This window comes from Dasypus novemcinctus, chromosome 21, assembly GCF_030445035.2.
Source record: "Dasypus novemcinctus isolate mDasNov1 chromosome 21, mDasNov1.1.hap2, whole genome shotgun sequence".
Taxonomy (NCBI): Eukaryota; Metazoa; Chordata; class Mammalia; order Cingulata; family Dasypodidae; genus Dasypus; species Dasypus novemcinctus.
The window spans coordinates 38,296,468-38,314,634 of NC_080693.1; the positions used below are offsets into that span (position 1 = coordinate 38,296,468).

Genomic DNA, 18,167 nt, shown 5'->3' on the forward strand with positions numbered 1-18,167 from the left:
CAACAACAGAAGCAGACAAAGAAGACACAGCAAATAGACACAGAGAACAGACAACGGGGGGGGGGGGGGAGGGGAGAGAAATAAATAAATAAAATAAAATAAACACTATCTTTAAAAAAAAAAAATGAACACAGTGGTGAGCTGAGCACTTGTGATCTATCAAGAGTTCCTAGTGCAGTATCAGATACAAAAATTAGAGTTCCATAAATATCTATGAAAGAATGAATGGGGAAAAAAAACACGACAGGATTAAGAAAGCAGCTCAGGGCGAACTTCAACATAGGACACTAACCAGAAGACCAGATCAACCATCTTCAAAGCAGGCATGTTCAGAGGCGGGTGGAGACCATCCCGAGTCACGGCTGGACCCAAGGAAGTTGGGTGGGTGCACGTGCTCTCCCGGCACCTTGCTCTGTGCAAGGCTGTTTCTGTGTAGAGTGTGACTGAAGCATATGAAGAGGCACTAGGGATGCTCATTATCCAAGGAGTGCCTTCGGGGACAGAAGAATTCTTTTGCAAAGTGAATCATTATCTTGCTTTGTAAATCCAAACTGTCACATATTAGTTTGCCAGTGAAGTTTCCCTTTGCCAGTGAAGTTTTTAGAAAAATAAAAACCTTTGGTAGGAAAACAAACATTTGAATTGATGGATTCTGGAAACATAAATGTGAGGTTAGAAAAATTGCAGGAATTACATCAGTGAATGAACGTGTTGTCATTCTTGTGTTCTACGGCTTAAAGGAGAGGAATAATATCCTAAATAAGGTGGACAGACATTCCCAGTGACCACTCAGCTGTCTGCTGGCCAAGGCTGGGACTATTAGCAGGATACATCCCTGTGCAGTTGCAAAGGGGTGTTGGACTGGCAGCTGGGGTTTGAAAATCATCATTGCTCATTTATTGAGAACTCACCATGTACTAAGCACTGTATTAAATATTTTACAAGCATCATCTTGTTAACCCCTTCCTTAAACCTTACGAGGCACTGTTCCTATGTCCACTTAATAGATAAGGAAAGAGAAGCTTAGAAAGATCAAGTAACTTTTCACAGCTGGAAAGTGGTGAAGCTAAGATTTGAACCAAGAATGTCTCTTGAGCAACACTTTGACAATGATTCCTTGCATCCCCAAACTGACATGCTTTTTGAACTCTGGTGAGGGGCACAGTCTCTGTAGCACAGAACTCTTTAATACTTGCTGCTTATGAGACAGGACAAAAAGCACTAGAAATATAATGATACTAAGAATTGAACATCTCGACCTGTAACTATGACCCCCACTTTGGGGTTAAATCTGTCCACTTAACATATACTTTCACTACTAGTATATATTCTCCTCCTGGACATGTGCTCCTTTCATTCCTTGACCTTCATCTGGCCAGAAGACGACACTGATGTTTCCAGGCAGGGATACATCCAGGCTTTCAAAGGAAAGGTGCTCGCCTGATGCTTGGACACTGTGCATTTTTTGGACTAGTCTCCAGCACACACTGCTGCCTTGGCTTTCCAGATGGAGGCCCCAAGGATGACTGTTGCTCCACGGAGACACGTGGTTTCTGGTTTTTGTCACCCCAGAGGTTGCTGCTCTTTGTGTCTCAGGAGCCCTCCCCTGGCAAGGTTGGCCAGGTCTCGGCCCTCTGCCCACTGGCGGTGGCCTCTGGGCTCACCCTGAGAGGCCTGGCGATTGCTGAAGGTTCTCTGATTCGCTTCCCTCCACCAATGTCCGGGACAGAGGTGGTGAGAGGCTCTCCTGTGCTGTATATATTTGGAATCTGGACTCTTTAAAGGCTACATTCTTCTATCCCTCCCAAAATACCCAAATTAATGCTTTACAAAGCCAGGGATAATGAGACCCTTTAAAACCAAACCAAATGAACAAAACTATGGCCAAAGCTCCCTCACTAAAAACAAGGAGAAAAGTAGAGGCAACACAAAGAAAACAGCACCAAATCAAACAAAAACCCTACCATAAAACAAATGAGACAAGGGCTGTGAACAGAGCAGCATGGCAGTGTGGGGTCCCGTCTCAGCCTGCCGACGGGGGCCGGGGGCTGCTGGGCCCCGGGAGCGTCCCCCTCCTCTGACACCCATGAGAAATCATTCCTTTCTTCCCCTTTCTCTTTTCATCTCTTCCTTCTTCTCCTTTCTCTCTCTTCAATTTGATGCTTTTTGTTCTAATGTCTTTGGGGCTTTATTTTATCAAGTATCTGTTTGAGAGACACTTTTGCTTTGCTGTATGTTTTTTTTTAAACATCTTTACTGTTTCCTGCTTACATTTTTACTTCTTGGCACTTCTGTTAACAGCACCTCCAAAGTTAGCACCATCTGTGAACATGGGTGTTTACTTTCTACTCGCATCATTAATGAAGGTGCTAAATAAGACTGGATCTAACTTGAGGCAGGATCCACACCTTACTTTGAACAGATGATTTTTAGTGGTTTGCTGAGAACATCATTATGCGTTTGCTTATGCAACTCACCATCGCCGATAAGCACTGGAGCCTCTCTCTGTGGTTGTGGGTCACAGTCCCTGTCACCCCCAAATTGAACTTTTAAAGCGACTAACACATCAATGTAACAGAGTCATCAAAAGAACGCATCAGAAAGAAGTACTTCCATGGGATTCAGGATTCTAGAAAGGCATGGTTTGGAACGCTGAACTTAGCTGGGCACTAAGAAGCTTTGCCACAAGCTCAGGAATTCCTAGGCTCGGTCTTGAATCATGTTCTACATCAGTCATCTCAGGCTGAGGCTCTTGGATGCAAAGATAAATAATAAAACAGCCTCTGTTCTCAAGCAGCTCACAGTGTGAGGAGGCAGGCAGACTTGTCAGCAAATAACTACTATATAAGGTGCAACCTATCAGCACCATTAAAGGCCTATGTGGGGCTGGGAAGCTAAGAAGAAGAGGGGTGCCTGCTGCCCCGCAGGCAGGAAGGGCTTGTAGCTGCTCTTGGCAAGGGCATGGCTCTTGGGGGGTCTTGCCTGCGGCTCTGATGTGCGGAAAAACTGTCTGAATATACTCAGGCTCTTGGCACCCCGATCTAGAATGTGACCTGATTTCTCTCCCTGATGCTACACGCCGCAGATGTGGAACAGGGCTCTGGGCTGAGGAAGCCCAGTGCCAGTGTTGAGAGTGGCTCACCGTTCTCAGCCAGTTCCTCTCCTTCCCTCAAGGGCCCTCAAGCACTAATTGTCCTTCCTCCCCAAAGCCTACCCGGATCTCCCCGGCCACCAAGGACCTTCCATGCCCTATAGATGAGGAGGCCATGGCTGCCCGCTGAAGGATGAGGGGACTCGGGCAACCAGAGATGAGTGGGGGCAGCATTTTAGGTAGCTGGAAGCTTGACCCAAATGTGAAATTTAGGGACTGTGTGGGAAATAGCCAATGTGGGGTGGGAGTTCAGGATTCAAGTGTGTCAGGGAGAGTACAGTGGGAGAGAAGCCTGGCTGTGTAGACAAGGTGAAGTGACAGGCAAGGAGTTTAGACTTAATTTTGCAGGCAGTGGGAAGGAGTCCTGAAAGACTCTTGAGCAGGGAAGGCAGTAACCCTTTGTTCTTTTCAGCGCGCTGACCACTCTCTGAAATGGCCTGGTTTGAGTCTTGGCTTGTTTGTCTGTCTTCTTATGGCTCCTGTACCCTTTCCAAAGGGAAGCTCCATGCCAACAGGGACCCTGCCTGAACCCCTGTGCCTAAAATGTCTGGCATACAGTAGGCACTTAAGGAAAGAGCAAATACATGAAATTTAAAGAGACGAGCCAGGTGATAAGGAAGATAGACTGAGGAGGGACATTCTGAGGCAGGAAAACCAGTAAAGGAAACTGTAAGTCAAGGAAGAAAGGGCTGTGGTCGTGAAGAGGGCAAGGACAGGTCAAGTTTGAGAGCTGCTTTGGAAGCAAAACGGAGAATGTGGTGATGTCGGTGATAAAGGAGGGTAAGCTTTCTCTGTGCCCAGATTTTCAGCTTGGGTGTTGGAGGAGAGGTGGGGAGAGAGGAGAGTTGGGGTGTGGACAATGTTGAGTTTAACTCCTCTGAAAAAGACCCAAAGGGTTTCACCATTTATTATAGACTGAGGAGCACGCAAAACCCATTGCTATCCCTCCTTAAAGGCATATATGTGGTCCTGTAAGGTTTGCCACGTATCAAAGATGCTTCACGAAACCTATTTTATAAGCAAATTCTATTAAAAATTTGGTATTTACAGTATAATGGTGATGCTGTGCTATATTAAGCATTAGCAAATAAAAAGGCTGGAATTTGAAAATGCAGCGCTACAAAGGCAAACAGGGCAGCCTATTCGCCCCACTGTGCTTTCAGCAATCTGGCTGGCTTTCTCATCCACCCTAAACTCCCTAACAGTTCCAACTTTTGATTCGGTGTTATTTTGTGTTTCTTTTTTTTAACACTTTCCTCATCATTTTTTCCCCAACTATCTTTATGTGATAATGCCCAAACTCTTTTCAACAGTATTCCTGGGAGGGACAGTGCAAGTTATAAAGGACAGGAAAAGAAAGGTCTAATCTTGCTTAGCAAACAAGAGGATCACATTCTCTAAAATTGTGGCAACCTATAGGAATATGGAAATGGTCAGTGTCCAATGACAATCAGCAAATTGTCTGATTGCAGCTACTGTCAATATAATGGTTTACTGAACAGTTAGAGCAAGTCATCATTTAGGGGCTGTTAGCACATCAAACTGCTTGCCAAACCTGGAAAAACTGATTTCTCTTAGATGTAATGACTCTTTTGGAGTCAGACATTCCAGCTGGCAGCAGCTGCGGGGAAGGAATGGAGCCCGGGACTTCCAGGCTCTGTGCACTTCTAGGAATGCTCCTGAGCGAGAGAGAGGAGACAATGGGGACACAGTGGAAAGAATTTGAGGACTAGAATCAGTTTGTGTAGGGTTCCAATCCAGTGATATGACTCTGGGCATGTTACTTATGTTTTATGCTCAGTTTTCCTAACTAGGTTAATTAACAGTAATAATGCTTTCTCTTTCAAGGGATTTTGGTGAGAGATAAGAGAGAAAATGTATGCATAGGGACTAGTTCAATGCCTGGTACAAAGAGGTGGCCCATAAACATTTGTGAATGGAGTAAAGAGATTCAGTAAAGGGAAGCGGACTTGGCCCAGTGGTTAGGGCATCCGTCTACCACATGGGAGGTCCACAGTTCAAACCCCAGGCCTTCTTGACCCGTGTGGAGCTGGCCCATGTGCAGCGCTGATGCACGCAAGGAGTGCCCTGCCAGACAGGGGTGTCCCCGCATAGGGGAGCCCTATGCACAAGGAGTGCGCCCTGTAAGGAGAGCTGCCCAGGGCGAAAGAAAGTGCAGCCTGCTCAGGAATGGCGCCGCACACACGGAGAGATGAGGCAACAAGATAATGCAACAAAAAGAAACAGATTCCTGTGCCGCTGACAACAGAAGTGGACAAAGACGACGCAGCAAATAGACACAGAGAACAGACAAATGGGGCGGGGGCGGGGGAGAAGGGGAGAGAAATACATAAATAAATCTTGAAAAAAAAAAGAGAGAGATTTAGTGAAGAAGCCTCTTTGGTGTGGATGTTGGTTAAACAAGCAGTCCCTGGGCCGGAAGGACCCCTGCCTTTGTCTCGAGGTCAGACCAAGGATAGCCCCCAAGAAACAGCTGGGTTGCATTCTAGGGCTGTTCTGGCAAAAAAAGGCTTGTAGATTCCAGGAGGCCCTTTTAGCTTATTCTTGGGTATTTTTAAATACCATTTAAGCTGACAAGAGCTGATGTTTCCTTCTTGGGGGCTGATGGCACAGTTATTTTTACACACTTTCTACCTCACTCTCACTAAGCCTTGTTGCTCATCCAAACAACTATAACCCACAGCGCAGAGTATCTGTCTGGGTAGTGAATAACTGGGGATTTTTGTTCTAAGGGGAATTCAAAGAAGTTAAAACAGAAGCCACTAACTCATAAACCAACCCCAGAACACTGAGATGAAAAGAAACAAATTTCCCACTTTCTACCACCTGTTTGAGAACAGAAAGATTTACACACAATTATGATAGCTAAAAAATGTACCCTTGTCTCACTGTGGTAAAGAACCCTTCACCACACCAAGAATGCTTTTGATGGAAAATCTACCCCCCTCCAACACACACTTTCACGCTGGCAATAACAGAGGCAAAGCAGGCCTTTCTATCAGTTATGTTCTGCACACTTCCTAGCAGCTCTGCTTTTTCTATTCTGTATTTGCTATTTTAAGAGAGTACATAATGCATCAATTTTCAGGCTCTTACTCAATGCCACTGCTACAGAACTGAGAACTCAGTAATCTTGTCAGGCAGAGCAGAAGAGCAGAACAATATTCCAAACAGATGAAACATTCCATTAGCCTTGCTTCCCTTTTCCTGGGATGGGGCATCTATTTCTGGCCCTCTAATGAGAGAGGAGCTGGTGGCTGCGGTCCAGTTCTTCTTGTGCGGGAATCCCACATCACAGAAACCACTCGCCATGCTGCAGCTGGTGGACACTTCAAAGGCCCTGCGGGGTCTCAGGTCTGTTCGACTGCTCTCTTATTTTTTATTTTGGGTTCTCAGAAATGGGTTGTTTGGATGTGGGCCGGAGCTGGCGGGCTGGAAACCAGAACGTGGGCTTTCTCTGACCACATTTGTGCTTTGCCTACGGTCCATGAAGAGTTCCTGTTCCCTTCAGGATCATAACTTGATTTAAGAGCCCAAAATAACCGTGTTTCCCTGTCGCCCAGTCTCCTAGGAGATCTCAATGTGAAGCGTCCCCATGTGGCATCTGGCCAGATTTGACTGGTCCTTGAGTACAGACACACTTCCAGTAGACGGCCAACTGCCTCTCTCTCAGGGGGCAGTTCAGGCGGGTTTCCCCGCTGTGTGCGTTTACAGCTTCTGCGGCTTCTAATACAGACCTTCTTTACTGCCTGCAGGGTGACCTGGGAGAGAGCAGAACAATCTGCCGCTACACCCGTTGGCCCATAAGTGGGTTAGTCACATTTTCCAAAGACTTACTCTTTATACCTAGTCTGTATGACCTGGGCCACTTCCACCACCCCCTCTAGTTCCTGCTCATTTTATCTGATGTCAATTAAAAATTGCACAAAATGCCCCAGTATTTAGACTGAGCGGGTGTATAAGTGATTCTATTGAAAAGTGAATAATTCTATAAAATCTCCAAGCCAGTGGTTTCTGTTTTAAGTACTAACGCATAGCATCAAATGATTCAGCCAGCTCAATGGGGACCTTGAATTACTGGCCCAACTACATTAGCATGAAAACAATCAACGCAAATACACTCTTCCTCTGGGGCTCGAGTCAGACAGCCAGAGTAAAGATTTAGGTCATAGCTGCCTGGGCAAGTCTGAAAAATGGTCTGTGTCCTGATTAGACAGTTACATATTTGTTTTAAATGACTGTCATAAGAGGGGACCCAGAGGCTTTTTAAGGCAAAGAGAGGTTCTACAAGCAGTACTGAAAAAAATCTGAAGTGGGTTGAAGCAAATAACCTCTTTGTCCAGCCAAATATGTATTAGCATTGCTTTACAGCTGAAATCTCATTTGGGGGTTTGGTGAGTATGTATCCCCACTTCGCTTGCCTCCATTTCTGGGATCCCAGAGAGTAATGATTGTCAACCTTGACTGCACATTAGAATTACCTGAGAAGCTTTTAAAAAATCCTAATAGACAGGCCCATTCCCAGAGATTCTGATTCAACTGGGCCACACTGTGGCCCCCTCGATCTGGTAGTTTTAAAAGCGCCCCAGGTGGTTTTCATATGCAGCCAGTACCTTGTACCCTTGCCACAGAGCACTAAAGCCATCACCTTCCCTGCTAAGGACCACAAGAAGAGCTGGCTCTTCTTTGCTTCAACTAGATGCTCTAAACGCACTATCTGCGACCTGGGAACTGGATTAGCAAATGGCAGGGTCCTGTTTATATACAATGTAATTGATTAACCAAACCTTTTTATTTCAAACATAGACAAGAGAGAAGAGTTACACAAGAATTATGTGGAGCAACTTTTTAGGGGTGTTTTGTATGGGAAGGGTGGAGCCCCCGGAAGGCCACTGAGCTCAGAGGAGGTCTGTGGACCCTCTGGGCAGCACCCTGCCCCTATCACCCTGTCATCACCCTTCTTCTTGTCTACTTCTCTTTGCCTTTGATTCAACACACTCTAAGTCCCTACCATATGCCAGCCCTTGTAGTTACAGAAGTAAGACAGGTCCTGCTGCTGCCCTCAGGGAGCTTGAAGTCTAGTGTGGGGAACTTACATAAACAATAAATAACAGGGAAACGGACTTGGCCCAGTGGTTAGGGCGTCCGTCTACCATATGGGAGGTCCGCGGTTCAAACCCCGGGCCTCCTCGACCCGTGTGGAGCTGGTCCATGCGCGGTGCTGATGTGCGCAAGGTGTGCCCTGCCACGCAGGGGTGTCCCCCGCGCAGGGGAGCCCAACATGCAAGGAGTGCGCCCAGTAAGGAGAGCTGCCCAGAGTGAAAGAAAGTGCAGCCTGCCCAGGAGTGGTGCCACACACACGGAGAGCTGACACAGCAAGATGACGCAACAAAAAGAGACACAGATTCCTGGTGCCGCTGATAAGGATAGAAGCGGTCACAGAAGAACACACAGTGAATGGACACAGAGAGCAGACAACTGGGGTGGGGGGAAAGGGAGTGAAATAAAAAATAAATCTTTTAAAAAACTCAAAAAAACAAAAACAAAAAATTATACACTCATCACTGTTTCATAATTTGGCTAAGAGTTCTGAAGATAAAAAGTAGAGAATGTTAGGTAATCACATGAGGGAACCTAATCTAGATTTAGGGGAATCAGGAAACACTTCTTCAAGGTAGTGATATTTATAAATATTATTTTGATTATTGATTTTATTTACATGCACACTCTATATCCACAAACAAATGCTCCCCCTTCTTCTCCTACCTTCCCCCTAGCAATCTCGAATCTACTTTCTTTTTTTTTTTTTTAATTTTTTTATTTTTTATTGACTTTGTAATAATATTACATTAAAAATATATATGTGAGGTCCCATTCAACCCCATCCCCTCACCCCCCCTCTCCCCCCCCCAACAACACTTGTTCCCATCATCATGACACATCCATTGGATTTGGTAAGTACATCTTTGGGCACCTCTGCACCTCATATACATTGGTTCACATCATAGCCCATACTCTCCTCCATTCCATCCAGTGGGCCCTGTGAGGATTTACAATGTCCGGTGATTCCCTCTGAAGTACCATCCAGGGCAGCTCCATGTCCCAAAGACGCCTCCACCTCTCATCTCTTCCTGCCTTTCCCCATACCCTTCGTCCACTATGTCCACTTTTCCCATTCCAATGCCACCTCTTCTATGTGGACATTGGATTGGTTGTGTCCATTGCACCTCTATGTCAAGAGGAGGGTCAGATTCCACCTGGATGCTGGATGCAATCCTCCCATTTTCAGTTGTAATCACTCTAGGCTCCATGGTGTGGTGGTTGTCCTTCTTCAACTCCATCTTAGCTGAGTGTGGTAAGTCCAATAAATCAGATTGTAGGTGCTGGAGTCTGTTGAGGCTCAGGATCTGGCTATCACATTGTCAGTCCAGAGATTCAAATCCCCTAAATATATCTTAAACCCCAACATTAACTGCACCTTCAGCACATTGGCATGAAAGTCTTATGAAGGGAGATCCCATCTGAGTCCAGATTCATCACACATAAACACCATTTCCAAAGAGGGGCCATCTGCCCTGGTAGTTAACCCCATCGGCCATGACCATAACTCCCATGGGTCTCTTTAGCCCTCAAAGGAACCAATATCTGGGGGTTGTATCTGCTTTATCTGTCTCTCTGACTCTGCTCAGTTGTGCATGAGGGCAAACCTTCTGCCAGCCTCCAGACTCTTTTTTAGAAACTCGTAGCCATATAAACTCATTTCTCCTTTCCATTTCCCCCTTACTTTAGGTCAAATAGCATTTTAAAGTCATGGTATTTTATGTAGACATGGATATTCTGCTGATCGAATCTACTTTCTAGACATCTCTTATAAGTGATTCATACAAGAGTTGTCCTTTTGTGTCTTGCTTATTTCACCGAACTTAATGTTTTCAAAGTTCTTCCATGTTGCACCATGTCTCAGAACTTCATTCTTTATTATGGCTAAATAATGTGGCGTGTACATACCACAATTGTTTATCCATTCATCTGTTGATGGACACTTGGGTTGTTTCCACCTTTTGGCTACTGTGAATAATACTGCTTTAAACACTGATCCTGGTTTTACTTTCTTTGGGTATTACCTAGAAGTGGAATGCCAGATCATGTAGTAATCTTATATTTAACTTTTTGAGAAACTGCCATATTGCTTTCCATAGTGGCTGTACCATTTTATATTTCCATTAACATGAACTAGATTCCCAAATTCTCAAAACATGAAAGGTCGCTCAAAAAAACATACTGTTAAACCCAATGTCCAACAGTTTCTTGAATATAGTTGGTGTCAGAAAAAGTAAAAAAAAAAAAATTAGACCATAGTGTGCCCTTTTATGGACAATCTAATAGGGCAGCTAACCTACACCTTCCTTGCCACCTCCTTTATCTGAGAGTCTCTCTCCCTCTCTCGTTCATTCAAAGAGGCTATCAGCTAGAATATGAACCATCTGACATTTCAAGCCTCTGCCATTACAGTTTTTACGCTGCCCCAGGACAAGGATGGTCAAGAGAAGGGTTATCAGGTGCGGGGCTGATCACGGCCAAATCCCCCAGCACCTTCATTACCACGTGGCCAGGGACGCTAAAGGCAGCACAATTTGCTTAAAGCCTCCCCTCCCCCAATCCCACCTGACTTTCTCGTTTCAGGTCTGGGGGCGGCAATCTCATCCAGAAGAAAAACTCCTGCAGTAGGTGAGTTCTCCGAGACCGGGAGGAGGTAGTGACCAACCCCAGGAAAAGAGCCCCCAGGCCAGGGCCCCCAGGGCGGTGCCGGCCCAAGGCCCCTCCGCTCCGCCAGGAATAGAGCCTCTGTTCTAATTCTCACCATGTGACACGAGCTCCGTTTCAAAGGGAAAAAAAGCGGGGGAAAAACGTGCAGGAAATCTCTCAGGTCTTTTCATAGGTTTTTTTTTTTTTTTTTTTCCAGAAAATGTCTTTCAGCTCCGCTCCCCTCGGCGGGGGAACTGCAGTGGGCGCGAGGGGCGGAGGAGAGGCCGGGCAGGGCCGGGCAACCACGGCGGGCCCGCGGCGAGGGCCGGGGGGAGCGCTCCTCTCGGCGCGGCCCCGCTCGGTCCCGTTTTAAAGGCTGGTGTCGGGGGAGGTGGGCGGGGGACGCGGGGCCTCGAGCCCGGGGGGCGCCCCCCCCCCCCGCTCCCCGGCCCAGGCACCTGCGCGGGAGCTGAGGCCCGGGGTCCACGAGGGCAAGGAGGGGGCCGCCGAAGAGGGAGGGGAGCCGGGGAGGCCGGCGAGACAAAGGGCCGCGCGGCGCCGGGGGCGCGCGGCGCGGGGGCGGCGCCCGGCGGAGGTGCCGCTTTTCGCTCCGCCGTCGCCATGGCGACGCGGGCCTCAGCCCGGCCGTCTGACAGTAGCATGCCGCCGCCGCCGGCCCCGGGCGGGCTGCTGTGGAGGGGGTGGAAGCTGCGCTCACACACGCACGCCCACGAGGAGCCCTGGCCGCGGCGGGCTCGCGCAGACTGGAGTTTCTGCATCATTTGTAGTACCCCCCGCCCTCCCTCCTTCCGGCTGTTTTTGTTTGTCTTTCTAGAGAAGGTGATGACTTGGGGCTTAGATCTCCTGCTGGCATCATGATGAGCTCACTGGGCTGCTGACAGGGAAAGGGGATATGGATTCGGGTCAGCTAAGGGTGTAGACTGGCTTAAAACAAAAACATCGAGACATGGAATATTTGCGCAAATAGCAGGCTTAAAACAAAGCAAAAAGGGAGACATATTACCAGAAATAGTTAAAAAGGAAAAAAAGGAGAAAGGACCACGTCATACACACACCCACTCTCCACATTTGAAAGGGGATTCGTGGAAGCCCTGAAGGACTCGAGGCCCTTGGGAATATCTGGGAACAATCCTGCTGCATTTTGCTGCACGTGACACAGTTTTCCTGCTCGGATTCCTGTTCCAGAAAAAGAAAATCAATCTGTGCCTTTTTTCTTTGGGGGGGGGGGGGCTGTTAGTCGAAACCCAATCTCGTGTTCTTTCTCAACTGTATTTCAGCATGAACAGGAAAAGGCTCATGAAACTGTACTGTTTGAGGGTGAAAAACTGGTTTTAATAAGCTGTAACTGCTGAGCCCATGACAGGGCCTGCCACACAGTAGTGCAGGTGGTGAGTCCTGCTACTGCACAGAAATCAAGTCTAGAGACAACTCCAAGGTCAGCCTCCTGAACGCAACAGGGACTGCACCCAGAAACGTCCTTTTAGCAGGAATACCTTGCTATGAAGTCAAACAAAGAGCCAAGGGGTGTGGTTGGGGAGTTTTTGAAAACTCAGCAAATACCAAAACGTGGGCAGGAACATATGCGTTTTTTTTTCCAGCAGGAAATTTCCCCTGTATGACACATCTTGCCTGGGTCTGGAGCATCATGCTTTATAAGATAATAAGAAGGCATATTGATGAATAATAGGTATGTGGCAGGTGAGTGGGCTGGTGGGGAGCTGGCTCCCACTGCTCTCAGTCGCTGTGTGACTGATGTGATTCCCAGGGGTAGAAGGGCACCAGGCTTGATTAGAGTGCCATTTCCTAACCAACAGAACCTGTAAGAACCTTCTGGAGGTTTGCTGGGCTAGACAGATACTGTGACCACTCCAAGGGTCCTAAAAGTTCCCTGATTATCCTGGAAGCCAACCTGGTATCCCAGAGTAGGGAAGAGTTCTTCTCAATTGGGCCTGGCCAGTATATTTATTCTACCAATATTTACATTTATTTATTCTACCAATAATTCAATTATTTCAATATGCATATTTATTTATTCTACTAGTAGAATAAATTGAACGGCTGTTATTATTTCAGTGTTCCAGAATTTTAACCTTACCATATTCAAAGATGACTGGCAAGGTTTATCCTCCTTGCAGGTGGTATTTGGAATGGCAGAGATTGGGGAATGATAGGGAAGGGACAGACCCAGGGAATGGAGAACATGGGGCTGGGAGTTAGCCTCTCTGTTCAAAGCCTAGGGCTAACACACTGTCTTTCAATGGACTTACCTAAAAGATCAAACCTCACTTCTGGAAGCTTAGAATTTTAGAACTGGGCGTGGAGAGGTGATCTGACCTTTAATTCTGCTTTAAGCAGGGAAACATCTAAAACATCCAAGCCAGAAGGCTGTCATTTATTTCCCAGAGACCTTTCCCTTAGGGACAGATGGCCTATGCCTCCCTCCCTGCCCACTCCAGTATTCTTACATTCTTAGAGTGAAGAAGTTCTTGGTAAACCATGACAACCAACCTACTCCTTAGAAACACAGCTAAAATAGGGACGCAAGGCTCAAGCACTGCATCTTGTTCTTGTAGTAGAAAAAGGAGTGTTAGGATAGTGAACGATAAAGTCTTCCTTCAGAGGCTGACTCTGGGTGATAAACGCACATAAATTTCCATATGATCATGAACAACCTGTAAAGGAGAACTCTGAGGAAGTTAAAGTAAGATGAATTTTCAAGTAATGTAAGTTTCTCCTATGTTTGATAGCCAGAGCTTTAAGACATATTTAAATACAGACACCAGGGAAATTAATGACTAATAATTTAATATGATGGGAAAACACTGGCTAGGCACAGTGAAAGAATATTGTCTCAAATTATACTAATTTCTTGAAGGCTGCTTTAAGCTTTACATATTGATTTAAAATGGCTTAAAACATTATAGCACTTGGAAGGGATACTTGATGGACAATTCAACAAAATGAGACTCAGTGATTCCTAAATAGAAAGCAGAGTCCTGAAGGAATAGGATACAGAATAAGTAAGATTTCATGCCAAGATGGTGAGGGACGACGCTGGGATGAGCTGGTGCAAGGTGGGCAGTTACATAGCTTATGGTCAGTGGGAAGACACCCACGTCAGGGAGAATAAAGAACAACAAGAGCTGGGCTGGAGAGACACCAGGACGATGTGTACTTACGCTGCCCTGCTGCTCCCCTTCTGAGGAGGGCCAGCTCCACCTGGGCGTCCACTGAGCAGCATCACGCTCATCAAGTCCTGACCGTCTCAGCAGCCCAGAGAAAGTGGGGACCCTGAAGCTCTTAAGCAATGGTGCAACCCATAACACACTTCCTCTGCCTGCCTGCCTGGAAGAAAAACACTGACATGAGGCGGGGGTGGGGGTGGGGGTGCACACGAGGACTCACATGTGGCCAAGAAGAGAAGGAAGGGGAAAGAGATGGGAGGAAAGGAAGGGAGAGAAAAAAGAGGAGAGTCTTTAGCAGGGGAGTGGACTTTGGTAATTATCTGCTTATAATCCAACATTGTCATTTTACAGGCAAGGATCTAGGCGCAAGGAGGTTATGAATTGTCCAAGATCACTTAGCTGGTTCATGGCAGAAGCGAAACTCTCACCTAGAATTTCGGATTTCCGACTTGGTGTCCACTTAGATTATGAGAGGAAAGAGAAGGGTAGAAGTACAAAAAACCACCCATAACGAAAGAGCACAATGCAAATGAAAAACAGAAACACGCTCCACAGGAAACTTAGAAGACTAAGGGGAAAAAAAGCTTTCCATCCAGTCTGTGGATGGAAAAACCACAGGGCCCGAGGCAGCTTGGCATTAAGAGTGCCAGTTCTGGAGTCAGAATGGATGGAGGCAAATCCTGGCATCCCCAGGTAGAAGCAGTATGTCCTGGGGCAAGTTTCTCAACCATGAAATGGACTAACAGTAGAATCAACCTCAACACAGATCTCGTGAGATCAAAAGTGATGACCCGTGGTAAAGTGCTTTTTGAGCACAGAGCCTGGCACACAGCAATGTGCTTAACTAGGATTACAATTACTACAGAGCTACTACAATAAGGGGTAACTTATTTTTTCTTACTAGAAAAATGCAGTTAAAGTATTCAGTGGTGCTCTTCTATGCGTGGGAAAGCATATCTATTTTCTCTGGGGCTAAATGAGTGTATCTTTCTTTTTTGAATTTCCCATGAAGAAAGAAGTATCCTTTTGCTTTCATCTTCAGCGGAGCATGTTTCCTTCTGATGTCAACTTACTTTTTCATCTACTGGTGAGAAAGTCCCAGTCTCAGTTTCACAACTAAAAAAAGTGTTGCTTTTTAGCAGAGTGTCATGAACTCTTTCCACAATTATAGGCTCAGACATATGTTGGAAACATTGTAGAAGTTACTTATTTCCACACTTCATTACTTCAGTTTTCCTTAGCAAATCATCTGGACTATTAGAGCTGACACTAAGAATTCTGAGTGTGAAAGAGTTTAGAGGCCGACATGCAAAAACTTTTCACCTTGTAAAATGGGTACCATGAGGGTCAATGAATTAATGAACTGCAGATTCCTGGAATTATTTCTTTGGTCCCTCAGGTGATACTTGTCTGGTCGGATGACGCAGAGGCCATCCTCCCCTCTCTCCTTCCCCACAAGGGTTTCTGTGGACCTCTCATTTAGAGAACTGACTCCTGAGTTTTACATTCCTGGTTATTTTTAGACTCACTGACTGTTCAAAGGGGGTTGCCACATGGCATACAGCTGTGGAAAGCAGCTGCTGTGGTTTGATTTTTGTCAGTATTACTTGACATTCCTTGTCAAGCGATTTCTAAAATTCCTTGTGTCTTTTCAGGTGATCAAGAACTTTTTTTCCTGGGGTAAGGTGTGACACCAGAGCTATGCATCTGATAACCTGCTCCAGGCTGGGGACAAGTCCAGAACCCTGCTAGAAAGCAAGATTTGTTTCAACTTTCAGGACCCAAATTTCTCTGCCCCAGAAATGTCAGGTCCCTGGGCAGGGAGACAGTGCTATGGATTCTGGTCCTGAAGCTTCCTTCCAGGCCTCCCTCCATTTTCTAATTTGAGCCCAAGGTAGGCTTGGAGTCTCAGCTACCACAGAAGAAAGCAGAGGGGATGGGGCAGCTTGCTGGCCTGCCTGGAGTGTACCTTCAGTGACAACATCTAAAATGTCCAGGAGTTTGGGTAACTCAGCTGGGAGGCAGAGCAAAATGCAGGCCTTGCAACCAAGGATAAGACCTCATGCTTCTTCCCTCTCTCCTGCCCATCTTTTCTCCCATGCACACAGTTACCTGCCTTTCTAGATCATTCAGCTGTCTCTCTTTTTTTGGAGGTACTGGAGAACGAACCCAGGACCTTGAACATGAGAAGCAGGTGCTCATCTACTGAGTTACATCTGCTCCCCAATGAGTTGTTTTTTTCTTGTTTTGCTTTTAGGAGATACTGGGGATTGAACGTGGGATCTTGTACATGGGAAGCAGGCATTCAGCCACTTGAGCTACATCAGTTCCCCTCAGCTGTCTCTCGACTGTCCCACATATACCCATCTGCCATGATGCTTTTGCCTTCAGGCCTTCTGCACATGCTATTCCCTGCCTGGATGACACTTTGTCCTTTTCCAAACCAACTTCTATTTGTCATTTGGTTTTATATATCGACATCACTTTTTAGACTCACCAAGTACTCCCCCCCTTTTTTTTAAGACTGTACCAAGATCTTTGCTCTTCAAATTGCCTCTCTAGACTTCTATTACCATAATATCTATTCAGACCAAGTCCTCCTTCAGTTCTGAGTTTGAAACGCCTTGAATTGTACACATATGTATGAAAATGTGGCACTGTGGACTTGGGGAGTATCTAAGATAAATACATAAATGAAAAGTGTAACTCTTAGCTGGATAAATGAAAGTGTAAGAAACTTTTAATTTGGATCCTTTTTATTCCACCTTTATTAAGGCTGGTAACATTCTTTTTGTGGGCTAGTAAGTTTGACCCGTATTTTCAAGTTATACTTATTCTCAGCAAGGAAGCAGTATAGTTTTCTAACCAAGAAAAATCTAATAACCATCTGGAACTGTTTTTCATTTCCTTTCAAAAGCATTCTTCTTACAGTAGAAAGGAAGTTTTCAGTTAAATACAATCTCCACTAATGTTCCTCCTTCCCTTACCCCCACCTTCTGCTGTAAGCAGATAGGAACCAACCCAAGAGCAGCCATTATCAGCAGTTACACATACCACCATGCTGGTTTCTCTATGACTATTTTTCATAAGGCCACAATGGGTTTCTTCCTGCCCCATCCCCTAACCCCACCAAGTAGTATCTTTAAGCAGGGGTATACACAGTGTGTAGGATGACAACATACTTCTCTCAAATGCAATATAGTTATTCGATACAGGATTCAACTTTTTGCTTTACAAACAGCCACATAATCAGGTCTCCAAACATGCTGCTTCAGAACAACACTGATGGCATCCGAAGCTGTGCCTGGAGCGGCCAGTTCCACTGCTGGCTCTGGTGGGATGACTGCCTGTGGCTAACCGCAGCAGGGAGAGGCTCGTGTGGCTGTCCTTGGAATGTTATGTCCACAGGAGACTGGCTAACTCAATGAATGGCCTCTCCAAGACACTGTGCCAGGCACTGCAGACTATTAGCCAAGGACCTGCTTTCTGTCCTTGCTGACTACATTCTAGAGATATCCTGACTGAAAGACAGAGACAAGACACTTCCACACTAGCCAAAGCTAAGCAAAAGCAAAGGAACTTGATTTTTATGGCACGAAAATGGACCCATTTGGAGATGATACGACCCTATATACAGAAATTCCTGAAAAAAAAAAACCACACACACACTACAACAAAGCTCCTAGAGCAAATAAATGAATTTAGCAAAGAGGCGGAGTACAATATTAACATCCAAAAGTCAGAACAGTTTCTACACATCAGCAATGAACAATCAGAAGAAGAAATCAAGAAAAGAATTCCATTCACAATAGCAACTAAAAGAATCAAATATCCAGGAATAAATCTAACCAAGAATGTGAAGGACTTGCACCCAGAAAACAACAAAACACTGCTTAAAGAAATCAATGTAAACCTAAATAAATGGAAGGATATTCTGTGTTCTAGGATTGGAAGACTAAATATTGTTAAGATTTCAATATTACCCAAAGCAATTTATAGATCCAATGCAATCCCAATCAAAATTTCAATAACCTTCTTTGCAG

The 18,167-nt window shown here is 45.8% G+C and overlaps 1 protein-coding gene across 2 annotated transcripts in view; it reads right to left on the reverse strand.

The window, feature by feature from the left end:
- The window catches only part of MYO1D (myosin ID), a 367,466-nt gene that overhangs the window by 11,955 nt on the left and 337,344 nt on the right, over positions 1-18,167 (reverse strand). The window lies entirely within an intron of this gene.